The sequence below is a fragment of the Pteropus vampyrus genome, unplaced genomic scaffold (genome assembly GCF_000151845.1).
Source record: "Pteropus vampyrus isolate Shadow unplaced genomic scaffold, Pvam_2.0 Scaffold74, whole genome shotgun sequence".
In the NCBI taxonomy this organism is placed as follows: domain Eukaryota; kingdom Metazoa; phylum Chordata; class Mammalia; order Chiroptera; family Pteropodidae; genus Pteropus; species Pteropus vampyrus.
The window spans coordinates 2,953,238-2,968,350 of NW_011888855.1; the positions used below are offsets into that span (position 1 = coordinate 2,953,238).

Consider the following 15,113-nt stretch of genomic DNA (forward strand, 5'->3'; position numbering starts at 1 on the left):
CAATACAATTTGCCACAAAATAGTACAAGACACACAGAAATAGAGTTTTTCCTTTTACTGTGGATGGTGAAATTATACAACCAAGTATAAAGTCTTAATGGAATAACCTAAAAGACAACTTCCATTACATCATTGCTTTTGTTTCTATTAGCAATTATCCTCTTGATTTCTGAGTGCTCATTGAGTTCAACAATTAATCAGAATGTCTAGAATTATTATGCCCATTTAACAAATACAATATCATGTCAACAAAACCTTCACTTGTTCCAGAAGACATATTTAGAATAGCAATTCCACAATGACAAGGATATTATACAATAAATCCATTTGGCTCACCCACTAAACAGATGGAATAGTCTCGGATTTTGTTTAAATAGATAATATGCGGTTATTATTTAGCTCAAAAGAATTCACTAATGTCTATCACCTGATAATTTAGTAGATGCACTGGAGAAGGCAATAAGTTTTAAAAAAATGAATAAAATATATTATCCAACATTCAGGACCTCAAAGGAGAAATAAATAAGCAAATAACCATAATGGCATGTCATAACTGTAGTGATAGGAACATATATAAATTGTTTGAGAAATCAATGGTATGCATTTGATCTAGCCTTGAAGGGTAAGTCAGAATTCACCAGGAGAATAAGGAGAACAATACACGGAAAGAACAACATGAGCAAAGGTACCAGTGTGGCAACTGGGGAAAAGGTGGTCCATGGACCACCTCCCTTTTTTGTTCTCTCCCAGCTGAATACCCTTTTTGGCTTTCTTCTCTCATACGTCTTCTATTGGCCATTTATATAATCAGGGATGATCACACTAGAGATGTGGTCTAAATTCGGGAAGGTAGACCTGGGGTAGGGGCTGGTACAGGCTTTGGATATGGGCTTGGCATCATTTGGGCAGGGAATTCCAGGGCACAATGAAAGAAAGACCAGAGAACGGCCATGTGAAGTACAATATCCAACCCAAAGGCTTCTCTTGCCTAGGTTTAAGGATTGTGCTGACTGCAGTCACGTATATTCTCTATGCTTATGGTACATATCAGTGTAAATAATAAGCAAAATTATTTAAAATACATGAAAAAAATGTAGCCCTGCCAGTAGCTTATCTTTGTTTTTAAGATTATGCTTTGTTTCTTCTTGTAACTTAATAGAACTACATGTAACAAGATGTTTTTCCTAATTTTTAGCAGAGTGTGACACTTGTTACTTAAAAGTTTTAGTGGTTAATATTTTTGTGACCGTCTCTGGGGGGAAACAGTTCAATTAACTGGTGTATTAAAAAGTCATTTGTTATGAAAAGAGAACTCATCTTGACTTCATCTCATTTTCATAATCCTTTGAAGCACTTTACACATAATGGAAAACAAATAAATATGACAATTTATCGATTCAAATAACAGTTTGTCTCCTTTTTTCTCATATATTTATCTTGCCATTTCTGCTTAAATGTTTTATCCTCTGGGTAAACGCAGTATTTTAAAATTATTTTGAAGAAAGCTTAACAGAGATAGGAATAATCCAATTAAAAATAGTCTTGTTCCTGCAGCTTTGTCACCTATTGTAGAAATTTAATTCTTTTCATAACTTTGATTGATAAACATGTTAATAAGAGATTTTACTGAGAAAAATTAAAGCTTAAGAATGAGATATTCCCTAGACACAATAGCCTCCTCTACAAATGATAATTTCTTACAATTTTTTTTCAGTAAAACTTCTAACATGTCCCCAGTGATTAAATTCCATGGTCCTCTAATGAAATGTCTTATCTTTACTGTGATATGAATAATCAGAGAAGCCCAGCCAGTGTTCTATCTGTACTTTTTTAGCCTGTCAGTAACATTTACTTTTCAGATAATGGTGTTTGTAATTAACAGTTTTAAGTATCTGAGCATTATTAAACATTACCAATTAACTAACATTAGCAATTAAAAATTAACATTAATTAACATTAACTATCACCTAATGGTTTACAAACCTTATTTCTTTGTGAAGTACAATTTTTTTATATAAACTTACTGATTTTTGTCTTTGACCATTTATAGTGCAATGAAAATTACATAAATATGTTGAAAAAATATGCTGATACATTTTGAATATAAACAGCAAACATAGGAAACAAACTCACATGAATATACTAACATACAGAAGACAGACTGCCCAAGCCAGAAAATTACCTGGGTTTGGTTCATTCTTAATAATATTTTTGTTGCTTCCCTTTGATTTCGACTATTAATGCAAAAGGACCAGAGCTCCTGGTAAAGATGTTCTGTGCCTAGTTGCTACTTTTTAATATAAAGTTGTTGAACCACTTATGAGCTACATCCTTGCAAAAGACACTGCGAGGAACAACAAGTTTATATTTCTTTGGATTCATTCCCACATCCTTGGTGATTTGCCCGTTATTATTGAGCTTCATCTGGGGAAATGAACCCTATTTTCAGTTCACAATGTGATGGGTTTGGAAGATGAATAAATCTGGAAGAACTTATAAACAGATCCTATTTTGTTTCATGGGCATGTAGCAGGGGATAAAGTGACAATGAATCCTAAGTTTCTGTATCACATTTGGCACAATAGTGAAGGCTAAAGCAGAAGGAAGGTTTAAAATTTCTCAGAGAGAGCAAGAGGAGCAAAAAGCCAACAGAGGGGGAAAAGGAAAGGTTTATGGAAGAGAGGAATAGTGAATGGTATGAAATGTCATTGAATGGTCAAAAGAAAAGGGGCTGAAATTTTTCCTTTGTGTTTATGAATTTGGTGTGACTTTGTAGAGATTTTAATGGAGCAATAAACAACAAATATAGAACTACCAAGAGACTCAAATGAGATGAGAAAGAGAATTGTTCTAAGAGAATGCAAGGTCAAGAGAGAGATTAAGTTTGAAAGACTTAGCTCTTGGAGAGAATTAATTGCATCATGTCTTTTTTTAAAAAAACATAGATTCTAGCATAAGGCTTTAAATTTTTAATGAAAAATTATAATTCTTACATAAATTTTACTCTGTTTTACATAATTTTAAGTCATTCTATAAACAGACCACTGTAATTTTTTTTCAGTTTGAATGAGTAAGTTATTTAGCAAAACTTTTCTTAACATAGGTACCTTATTCAACTTAGTGTAATATCTGATGAATTTTTGTCTTAAGATATCGCTCTGATTCAAAGTACTTTATGATTTATTTATTTGTTTGCTTATAATGATGTTAGTATAGTGAAGATCCTGAATAATAACAGAAATGTGTTTCTGGCTAATGTGTTTCTGTGTTCCTGGTTTCAGACTTTTTATGTGGAGTATACTTAGAATTGCAGACATTAGTAGTATCCAAAACAAAAAAGGGTATTAGAATTTTTCCCATGGCCACAACTTCAAAAGCTTCCTACAATTTGATACTAATGTCTTATAATTCATACTTATCCACGCTAATTCGGTTACTTTTGCCTTAATTTATAAAAGTGATAAAAAAGAAATTCTAAAGCATAAGCTAGACCTTATGTGCTGAAGTATTTATTGGCTCCCATTACATACCTTACCTACATTTCCAGAAATTAAATTATTTGATAAAGTTAAGGACCGTGCAGTCTCACCTGGTCATCAGTGTTAAATGTGGTCTGGAAAGGGGGAGGAGAGAGACTGAGTGATATTAATACAATTTGTGAATTCATTCAAGCTGCATATATCTGAGTCTAGTAAGCCTTATGAGAAAAACTAATGACAAGCTGTGACTAAAGGCTAACCTTCAGAGCAAGGAACCCCAAGTGGTTCAATAACAAGACCCATCTTTTATTTTCTCAATGTCTCAGAAGAGGAAGGAAGTCAAAGAACGAAGGTATACAAATTCGCATTGGAGAATTGAGGTAAGAATGCGATGGAAAGGGATGATCTTGAAATTCCTTTTGGGGGGCAAATTTTCAGGCTTTCGTGTACTGGGGAACCTATAGCAAAGTCTTCGGTTTGTGATGAGTGAACACTGTATTGGAGATTTATGAACAAAACAGATTGCAAATTGTTTGCATTCGAATAGCATTTCATCATAAATAATAATATGAAAAATAAGCTTCTATGCAAACTTAAACATGACAGATTTCCTGAGGTATTTTGATTTTAGGTGAAAGTAGGTCAGCTTATCTACCATTTGTCTTGAGTCACACACAATGCACTCATTAAGGGGCATTGGTTCTTGTGTAATGAGCAGAGCAATGGTTTTTTCCAAGGGTAAATGTTTTACATTAAATTTCCGTATGTTTTAGGAAATAATTTTGCTCGTGTTATCTTCTAACATTTTATATGAAATATAAGTAATGCTGCTCACTGTTTGTTACTTGTTACTGATTTTCTTTATGTCATTTCATCTAACCTAAATGTTTGTACTAGTAAAAAAGAGAAGCTCTGTAATATGGAAATGAAATGAGGGAACCACTACCTGAGGAATGAGATGTGTTCCTCAGAAAACATATGTATTCATAGAATTTCTAAGTATTTGCAACTTAATAAGCTTCCTAGAATTTAACTCTGATGAACATATTGAAATCCATAATCTTATAACTACTTCTTATCATTTTTTTTTCTCAGAGTGGCATAAAACCACAGTTTTAGTGCCAATTAGATTTTGGCTTTTTTAAGCCTAGAACAAACAAGATTATTTTTTAAAAATGCAATGCACATGGCTTTGTATTTCTCCCCTCTAAGCCTGGATAGACTGTGATACTCTATAATCTGTCTCCAAAATCTGGACTCTGTTATCTATCATATACTGAAATCTATATAAATAGAGTATATAGACTATTTCTCATTGTTATATCTCCATTTAATAGCAACAAATCATTTTGGAAGCTTAAGGCATTGAGGTTTGAGAGATGAACTGTTTACTGATAGTGATAACAAGCCACAAAGCTTGGAAAATTTGTGTGTGTGTGTGTGTGTGTGTGTGTGTGTGTGTGTGTTTGTATTCTTCACATTTCATAAGAAAATGAGGATTTAAGTGGCATTATTTGTTTTAATTAGAACAAATTCTTGGCCTTTCAATATAACCTGTTTTCTTCTATACAGAAGGAACCAGCTTTTAGCATTTATTCTCTTTAATGAAAATTAGCTGTAGGAAACCTGTAAAAATTTAATTGGTTCTCATATGCTCATTTCTCTTCTAGTTTTCTGTTCATGTCATTCTCCTGAGCATAGCACAGTGTACTGCAAGCAAACAAGGTGGTTTTTTTTTTTAATTTTAAAGAAAAGGTGTGGTAAGATAGTCTTTTGCACTGAAAATGGGTAGAAATCATCCAGATCTAAGGATGTCAGAGATGTAGACAATTGGTGGCAGATATAAGAATATTGAAGAGCTGGGAATTTCTCTAGATCTTATTTTAACGGCTGATTCTCCTATATCTTTTCATACTGGAAAATAACTATTTTTACCAATTCCTCCAAAATGTAATCTTCTTTTTTTAATTATATATATGACATATATACAAGATATATGTGAAATGTATATATGTGTGAAATACTTGTGAATGAGGAAAGTAATATAAAATAAAATTACTCATATAAAAATAGTTTATCTTGTTTCAGTGCTACTGGTTGATTTTTCCAGACCCTTCTCAAATGCCCAATAAGTATATGGGGTCCTTCAGCAGGTATGGTGAATAGTCTTCATTTAAGAATCTAGAAAAAGAGTCCACTTCTCAGAGAAATGTTCCCTGTATGCAACCTTACAGTAAAATTTGAAAAGAAACTATTGCACAACATCAACTCTGCCTAGTGAAAAAGAAAAAAAAATCAGGAACATGGAGTCATACACTGGAAAGAAACATGTTAAGTCACAGTTAGTGAAATGTTCCTCATGTTTTAGTGATCATGTAGCTGTCCCTTTAGATGATTTATCTTTCTACTAGATTTTGGTTTGTTGTTTACCAACAAGAGTGTTCCAGAGACCTGACAATATGTTGGACATAGTTCAGATTTATTATATATAGCTCCAAATTTGTATTGAAAACATTAGCCTTTTAAAAATATGATTCTCTTTATTTCTTATTCTCTTATTTCTTCATTATGTTACTTCAGATGTATCAGAAAAATATTTCAAAACATAGTCATGTTTATTGTTTTTCAGGGAATAACTTTATGTAAATAAAGGTATTTTCTTTAAACTGCTTAATATTTAAGGAAGGAAAACAGGCCAAAAAAATGTTCCTAATAGGGAGGTTTTATCTTAAAACAACGTGATCAAAAATAGTTGTGCTATTTGAAGTAAGAGTAAGTAGTAAATCTGGGTTGTTTTTTTTTCAAAACATTATTTATGATGATGCTTCCAGGACATTTTAAGCTATTTTATCTGAAAATACAAATTTTCAGGATACGGTAGTGGCTAGTTACTAATGGAATCTGAACTGTCACCTTATTTTCCATTGAAACATTCATAAAAATGTACACACACACATGCATATATATATATATATATATATATAAAACATCACTACAATTCTAAAAATTTAATTATCTACAAGCTATCAAAGGAAACTTCACTAATCAAATCACAAAAGGGCTGTAAAATTCAACCACAGGAAGAAATGAACTGTTGCACTACCTCTTGGAGAGATGTGGCCTTCAGGAATCAAAAACTAACAGCAAATTGGAAGTGTTGGTACAAGAATCAGAAAACCCAGTAACAAAACCTAGTTAATAAAACTCCACCTAGTGGATGTGGTTCCATAGTATAGTGGTTAGCATGTCTGCTTTACACGCAGAAGGCCCTGGATTCGCACCCCAGTGGAGCTGTGGTCCATGGTCTATGGCCAATGCACCCTGAAAAAGCCTGATCTCTGATCTTGAAAGCCAAGCAGGGTCAGTTCTGGTTAGTACTTGGATGGGTGTTGTTTATGCCTACAACACCTAGGAAGACCAGGTGTTGTAGGCATAAATAAGAAGAAATAAATAATTAAAAACTCCATCTAAGTAATTGTTGTATATGTGTTTATAAAACTTAATATGAAGATAACAAATAATGATAAAATGTATTATCTATATATACAATCACAAATTTTCTTAGCAAAATATAGTTTGGATGGAATGAATGAGTAAAGCCAAGTAAAATCATGCTTGATTCTTCATCTTATTTAAATAAAATATAAACAGATAAGTTATTCTTTATGTTACTGATTGGTGGATCTATATATTTTAAAAAGTTAACCCATCTATAGCCATGCCACCCTGAACGTGCCCAATCCCATATGATCTCAGAAGCTAAGCAGGTTTGGGCCTGGTTAGTACTTGGATGGGAGACCACCTAGGAATAACGGGTGCTGTAAGCATCTAAAAAAAAAAAAAAGTTAACCCATCTACTAGGAATTAAGAAATAAGAATATTTATACATACACGTACACAAACTTAGCTTTGATTCAAAAATGCAACCTTGGTTGATGTTGTTTTCCTGGGGGCGGGGAATATAATTAAAAATAAAACAAATGTCAAAAGACATATAGGAAGAGGCAAAAAGTTGAGAGCTTTGTACGAATATCTCTTCCAGAATAATCGTATTAATTTGTTGTTTTAATTTAAAAATTCTCAATGTAAAAATTAGAAGGATATCTTGGTAGGAATACTGAAATATTTTTCATCAGTAGTGTTCTACTATAAAAATATACTATCATAGACCTAGTAGTCATGATTCTCTCTCTTTTTTTTTTTCGTGCCTACAGCACTCGGTTTTCCTAGGTGGTCTCCCATCCAAGTACTAACCAGGCCCGACCCTGCTTGGCTTTCAAGATCAGACATCAGGGTGGCATGGCCGTAGCATGATTCACTAGTCACACCAAACAAATATGGAAAAAAATAAACAAGTCCTTAGGAGTCAGTATTTCTTTTGGATCACCTCTTCTTCTTTTCCCCCCAAATAATTTGAAAACATTTAGCCAAAAGAAAATGTTATAATTATTAAAGAAAATAACATAATTATTAAAGGAGAATAAGTCATCACTTATTGCAATCAACTGTTAGGTTTTACTATGTAAAGGGTCAAGAAATATACCTAATATTCCCTTTCTATAGAAGAGTTTGTATGTTTTTCTGATTGAGCTTGTATTCTGATATCTTTTTTATTATGAAGCATGCAGATATTTTAGTCAAGTGTAGAGAATAATACCAAAAAAAGTACTTATCATTCTTCTTAAGAGAAATGAAATAATGATCACATAAATTGCATCAAGGACATAGAGATCCTACTGAGAAATGAAAAGGGCCATAAATATAACAGGAAATGATGCACATTAATAAAGTTAACTTCAAAATTATCATGGCACAGTGGAAAAAGCAACATGTTGGGAGAATTTGGGGAGACTCTGTTGCTAGTTAAGCACAGGAAAATCCTTTTATTTTTCATCTTTCTCCAATCCTATATTTCAGAGTTGCATGATACTATCTAGTGCCAATGTATTGCCCTTGATTAAAATAGAATAAAATAAAGGTAAAAAGAGAAAGAGATTTTGCAATTAATAATAATGAAAAATACCTGTGGTATATAGCACAGATCAGTAAACTATGCCCCACAGGCCAAATCCAGCCTACCTCATGTTTTAGAAATAAAGTTTTATGAGAACACGGACTCATTTATTTATGTCTATGACTGCTTTCCCACTTCAGCTATAGAATTGAGTAGTTGTGACAGAGGCTGGCCACGCCTAAATTTTTACTATCTGGCCCTCTGCAGACAAAGTTTGTTGACCTCTGGTATAGAGGAATTCCAAAACAAAACTGCTAACTAATGCATATTAAAAATACAGCCAACAACAATTAATTCATAGTTTGATTTGAGTCTTTGGGCTTCATTATAAATAAATAAATAAACCCCTTATAACCTGAAAGATAGAAGCATCTTGATATAGCATTAAAGATCACAAATTTGAATCCCTAATAAATGGTAAAAAAGTTATGCCTTGTAGATATATAATTCACTGTTATTCCACATTTAGAACAATTTTTAATACTTCATTCGATTTAAACCATTAAAAGTCAGAATAGTATAAAATTGGTACACTTCTAAAATAAGTTGCACAATCATAAATTACATTGAAAGTATATTCTTTGAATTACTAAGTCTTCATTGTCATTTATTCTTTTATAGAGAAACCTTACATTCATGTAGGATCCTGGTATTTTCAGTGCCTAGTGTGGCACATTGTAGGTGCCATATAAATATAAGTTAAAAGATGAATTTCTTTTGATAAAAGTTTTGTAACTTTTGTCTCTTATTATCTGTGAAAGGAAGATTTGGTAGTTACTCATTTTTCTGCAGATATTTGGCAGGGAAATAAACACAAGCCATGTAAATTATATTAATCATAAGTGCATAATTTCCAGAGATTGCCTTTCACTTGGAGATAATAAAACAGCCATGGCTGGTTAGCTTTTGATTTACTTTAAATTTCTATGGCTGATATTTCCATTTAAATAGATTTGTGAGTCTCTTCCTTAGACATCCAAAAACATTCTCATTTTCTATGACTTTAAATGGATATTGATTTTTCTTTTAATTTTAAAAGCCATCAATTGAATTTTTAAATGTATCAGTGATTATTATGAGAATTAAATAGAATTAAGTAGAATGACCCACCTTAATTAATCCAGTTGAGCAATTAATGACCACATTTTTTTCCACGAAATCCTGTCCCCTTCTTTAGTTAGTCCAGAGGTACTTTGTCAGGAAGAAGTACAATAGGAACAGCATACGCTCTCTCCATAAAAAGCTGATCATAAGGTAGAGGTTCTGAAACTGATCTTTTCAAAAGCTGACAGAAAGAAAGAATGAAGACAGTGACCTGGACCCTTATAAATAATTTATAATTTAGGAGGTAAAAAATCAGGTTCTTTATCTTCCCATCCAAATGTTTTTACATTTGAAAATTAAAAGGAAAACTTAACTAGTCTTTGAGGGATGTGTCATAATTGCCTTTTTAAAAATGAAATGAAAATGGATTGTTAATTTTATTTTCTTTTACACCATATCATTGATATATTCAAATACGTATGTGTTATTTTCCCTGAGAATCAGCTTTCTTTCTTTTTCACCTATTTAACTACTGAAATTTGGTTAGGTCCATCAGGTAAAGAGCTTTTATTCCAAAATATGTTGGCAATCAGATCAAGTCATTGGTGCAACTGTAGTACTCTTTGGTCAGACCTTGAGAAATTTGAGGTGGCCCCTATAGCTGCTCTGCTAGACCAAAGGACTTCAGAGAAATTTAAGGGCCTCGTCTCATAGCTTCTTGTCTTTTCAGTCCAACGTAGTAGTGAACTTGGGTTGCAGATAGGTATTGGTGTGGCTTTTGTCTGGTGGAGTGGATTATAATCTAAACTCAGTACTTTTAAAGGATTTGTGTCATCTTGGACTGAAGGATAGAGATTATTCTAGATGGAAAGAGGTTTCTATGCCCCTAGACTTCTTCTATGGGGAGAAAGTAAGCAGAGAGAGCTACTCAGGTGCAAATACAGTTCATTTCTCATAGAAGAATGACTCAGAGGAAGGAACCAAGATTACAGAGGACAGAGCCAAAAGCCCTGGAGAACTTTTCTCAGAGGGCCAAACTGGGTACTAATCAACAACGTACCCAGAGCATGGTAGATGGGGAAAAGGCATTTGCTTTCAATATGCAACTATAATACAAAAATACAAAAAAGTTAATGCTTAGTAAATTAGAAATAGATAGGTATTTCCAAAGCCTAATAGAATTTTTCATAAAAATCTAGAATAAACATTGTTTTAAATAGGGTAACAATAGAAGCAATCTCTTAAAAATAATAAACAAGTCAAGTATGTCTACTACCACCAAATTTATTCTGTTTCATTAGAGGTCCTATGTAGTATTTGAAGAAACAAAAAAGATAATTAGAGGCATAGGGTAGCAAAACAAAAAATTATTTGGAGATAATTTGTTTTAACGCAGAAAATGCAAAAGAATCCATAACTCTAGCTAAAGACAGAACATTAAAAATTAACATTTATATACACGAGAAGCAAACACCTAGAAAACAAAAATAAAGAGAAGACAACAGTGTAAATACAATTTATAAGAATCTAAGAATATATCTATCATAAGATGTATAAAATTTCTACAGGTAAAATATATGACTTTTAGAGCTGTTAAAAATAACTGAAAGAACTTCAGAGATATACTATGTTTATAAGGAAAACTTAGTATTGTAAAAACTATCAGTTTTCCCTAAGGGGATCTACGGATTTAATGTAATAGAGTCATTATGATTATTATAAAATTTATACGACATAATAAAATGCCAATAAATAGCCAGGGTTCATTAGAATAAATGCAGGATTGATGACTTGTCCTACTAGATAGTTTGAAGCCATAATAATTGAGATAGCATGGTATTGGAGCAGGAACAGACATTATGTTCTAAACAGTGAATAAAAATGCTGAAAATATGTTTAGAACATTGTTATATGACAAAGATAGCATGCTAGATCTCTGTGTAAACGTAGAATTATTAGTAAATGGAGACTGAGAAACATAGTTCTCCAAATAAAAGAGACAAAATTAGATCTTTACCTCATAGTATATAAAAATTGATTCCATAGAGATTAGGACTTAAACCTTCTTAGTAGAAAACATAGATAAGTATCTTAAAGACTTTGGGGTAAGAAAAGTTTCTTACACTAATGCAAAAAACATTGATTGTACAAAAAGAAAACTGATAATTTTGACTATACTAAAACTAAGAACATGAGTTAATCAAAAAACTAGACCAAACTGGGAGAAGATATCTGTATTATGCACAATTAACAGGGGATTAGTGTGGAAAATACATAAAATTCTCCTACAAATCAATAAGAAGAGCAAAATAAACATTAAATAAAAAAGGTTGGATGTTTTGAATGGCAATTTCAAAAAAGGACTATATATGGCAATAAGCATATAAAGAAATGCTCAAAAATATTAATGATTATGAGAATACAAATCAAAATTACTATGAGAAACCATTTACACTTGTTCAAAAAAAATGAAGAAATTGGACAATACCAACTATTAAAATGCATATATAACCAGAATATCTCTTACATCTTGCTGAAGGAAGTGCTAATTGATGCATCCACTTTGAAAAAGTTTGGCATTTTTTTCTAAACTTGAACATTCTATGCCTTATGGCACAGAAATTTCACTCCTAAATATAAAACCAAAAATCCCCCACCCCATATGTACAATAAAAGACATGTACAAGGATATTCATAGCAGCACTGTTGACAATAGTGAAAATAAATGTCAGTGAATAAGTTGTGGTACATCGCACAATAGAATATTGTATAATATGAATGTATTGTATAAAATGAAAGTTCAGAGTTTAAGAAAAATATTAAGTAAAACAAAAGCAATTCCACAATATTATTATGTAGTCTAATATACTTTAATACAGTTAAAAATAAACATGTTCAGAGAATTTATAGATACAAAAAGAAAGTGTAAAGAGGAATGATAAATATGGAATTCAGAATGATGTTTGTTTAGTGTGGGGTAGATAGGAAAATGGGTATAGGCAATAAAAAATTATTTAAAAAAAAGAAGAGAAATACTTTAAATTGCCTACCATTTTAGCCACTGAGAGTGAATAAGACATTGGAGATATAAAACTCGTGATCCCTCATGGGTATTAGTTTCCAAGGACCTAATGGTGTGAGAATCCAGCCTATCTGAATGTGGTTCTAGTGTATAAGAATAAGTAACTTCCTTGTGACATGGCATCTTAACTCAAAGCATATATGCCTCTTCTGGGACTCAACTGGAGAACCAGCCCCTGGAGGAAACATTGTATTTACTGAGCAATGGTGTCTCATTATCCAGGATAACACTTTCCCAAGATAAACTGAGTATAATTTTACCACTCATAATTTTTACCTTATTAGGTTATTAACATGTACACTGATATTATAGTCTAACTTTTGTATAAATTAACATTTTTTTCCTTAAACCTTTCTGGTTTTCTTTACCAAACAATATTGTTAACTGGAAGTAAATTATAATCTTATTCATAATAAGAAAGGGTTTCTGTAATTTTTTTACATATCTTACTCTTGCCCTAATGTGTGCTTCTTAATAACATCTTATTTATCTTTGTATCAAGCACCAAGTACTGTACCTCCAGCATATAGTAGCCAGTCAAGACAGTTTGCTGAAATAATAAAACGAATGAATGAATGAGGAAGAAATTTTACATGAAGATTAAAAGTGTAAGCTTTAGAGTTAGACAGACCTGGTTTCAAGTCCTCTTCCCTGTTTTACTAGCTATGTGAATTTATAAAATTTAGTTTTTCTTAATTGCTGAGAAAAAAGTAGTCAATAGTAACCACTTCACTGAGCTGTTGTGATAAGTAAATCAGTACATGTATGTAAAGTACTTAATTAGGTGCTTGGCACATATTAAACAATAAATTGAAGTTATTACTGCTATTATTATTATTGAGAATGCTTGCTTAACTAGACTTTCTCATTACGTGATGATACCTAATTAAGAGAAGTTTTTGTAATATCTAAAACTTTAGAAAGTTATTACATTCATGAAGTCACAAAGACTAAAATGTTGTATTAAGTCTTAACTGGGCATGGAAAGTTTGTCATCACAGCAGTGGTCTTTATGTTCCAGAAAAGATCATTTAAAAATCTTTAATTTTTCTTTATTAAGCAGGGAATATTGAATGTAAAATAAATGTTTGGTTTAGCTCTTCCTTTCTTAACTAAAAGGATTAGCCAACTTTTCTAATGAATTGCAAAGTGTTAGGCCTTTCCATAATCCTCTCTTTTGCAAAATTGTTCCAAGTGGTTTTCAAAAGCTCTGATTAACCATTTCTGATTAATCTACAGCACCTTGAATAACAGTGTCAATTATTTGAAAGGAGATATTTCTTTCCTTCTTGCTAATAAGCAAGAACTAGTCTGTAATGTTAGATGCTAGAGAGGGGAGTCCTCTAGGTGGCCTGGCAGCTCTATGCATAGGTTCACCAGAAAGATGACAAACATGGCAATTAATGAAGCCATAGCATCTCTAGACCTTGACTCAATGCTTTCCTCCAGAGAACTTGCCAGGTAGGACTGGTGTTAGACACTGAACGGCATAAAACTATCTACTAAACGGAATTCTGACTTTTAGATTCATTCCTGTAATTTATTTCACATTTCAAAGGAAACATTCGAACTCAAGCAATGTAATCTGACCAAGAAATATAGTGGTAGGAGATGGTCAGAGAGATGGGCTGGGCAGCATTAGGTAAGGGCTTTGCAAGCCATGATAAAAAGGTTAGCTTTCTTTAATCTGCGTATATTTTTTAATTGAGGTAAAATAAATACATATATACAGTGAAATACACAGATTTTTGTGTTCGATTTGATTAGCTTAACAAACATACAACCTCATGCAATCACCATCCCAGTGAAGATACAGAACATTGCCATCCCACCAGAAATTCTTTTGTCCCCTTGTCTAGACTGTGCTTGACGCCACAACAATTGCTTTGATTTTTATCACCATTAGTTAATTTTGCCTGTTTTTGAACTTCTTGCAGGTGGAATTATGCGTATTACCTCTGTATACCATTTTGTGCTTGATTTCTTTCTCTCAACACAGTGTTCTGGAGACTTATCTCTATTGTTGCATGCATCAGTGGCTTGCTCCCTTGTATTACTTGGTACTATTTCATGGATAAAGATACCATGAATTGTTTATCAGAAATCATGTCGAAGGACATATGGATTGTTTCTAATTTGATGCTAATATGAATAAAGTTGCTAGAAACAATATTGCAAAAGTTTTTGTAATTACATGTGTTTTTATTTCCCTTAGGTAAATATCTAAGAGTGAAATTTCTAGGCCATGAGAGGAATGTAGGTTTAAATTTATAAGAAATTGCCAAATAGTTTTCCAAAATAGTTTTTCATTTTATACTCCCACCAGGAATGTTGAGATACATTCTTACTACCATTTCATTTTGTCCATCTTTTCAATTTTAGCCATTTAAATGGGTTTGAAGTTAATATGTCACTGTGGTTTTTAATTTTTATTTCCCTAAAAATTGGTGATGAACAACTTTAAATATACTTATTGACCATGTAAAATGACTTT

The 15,113-nt window shown here is 32.2% G+C and overlaps 1 pseudogene; it reads left to right on the forward strand.

Moving 5' to 3' along the window:
- The first annotated feature begins 7,187 nt into the window (after positions 1-7,187).
- On the forward strand, positions 7,188-7,306 carry LOC111741225 (annotated as a pseudogene).
- The last annotated feature ends 7,807 nt before the right edge of the window (positions 7,307-15,113 follow it).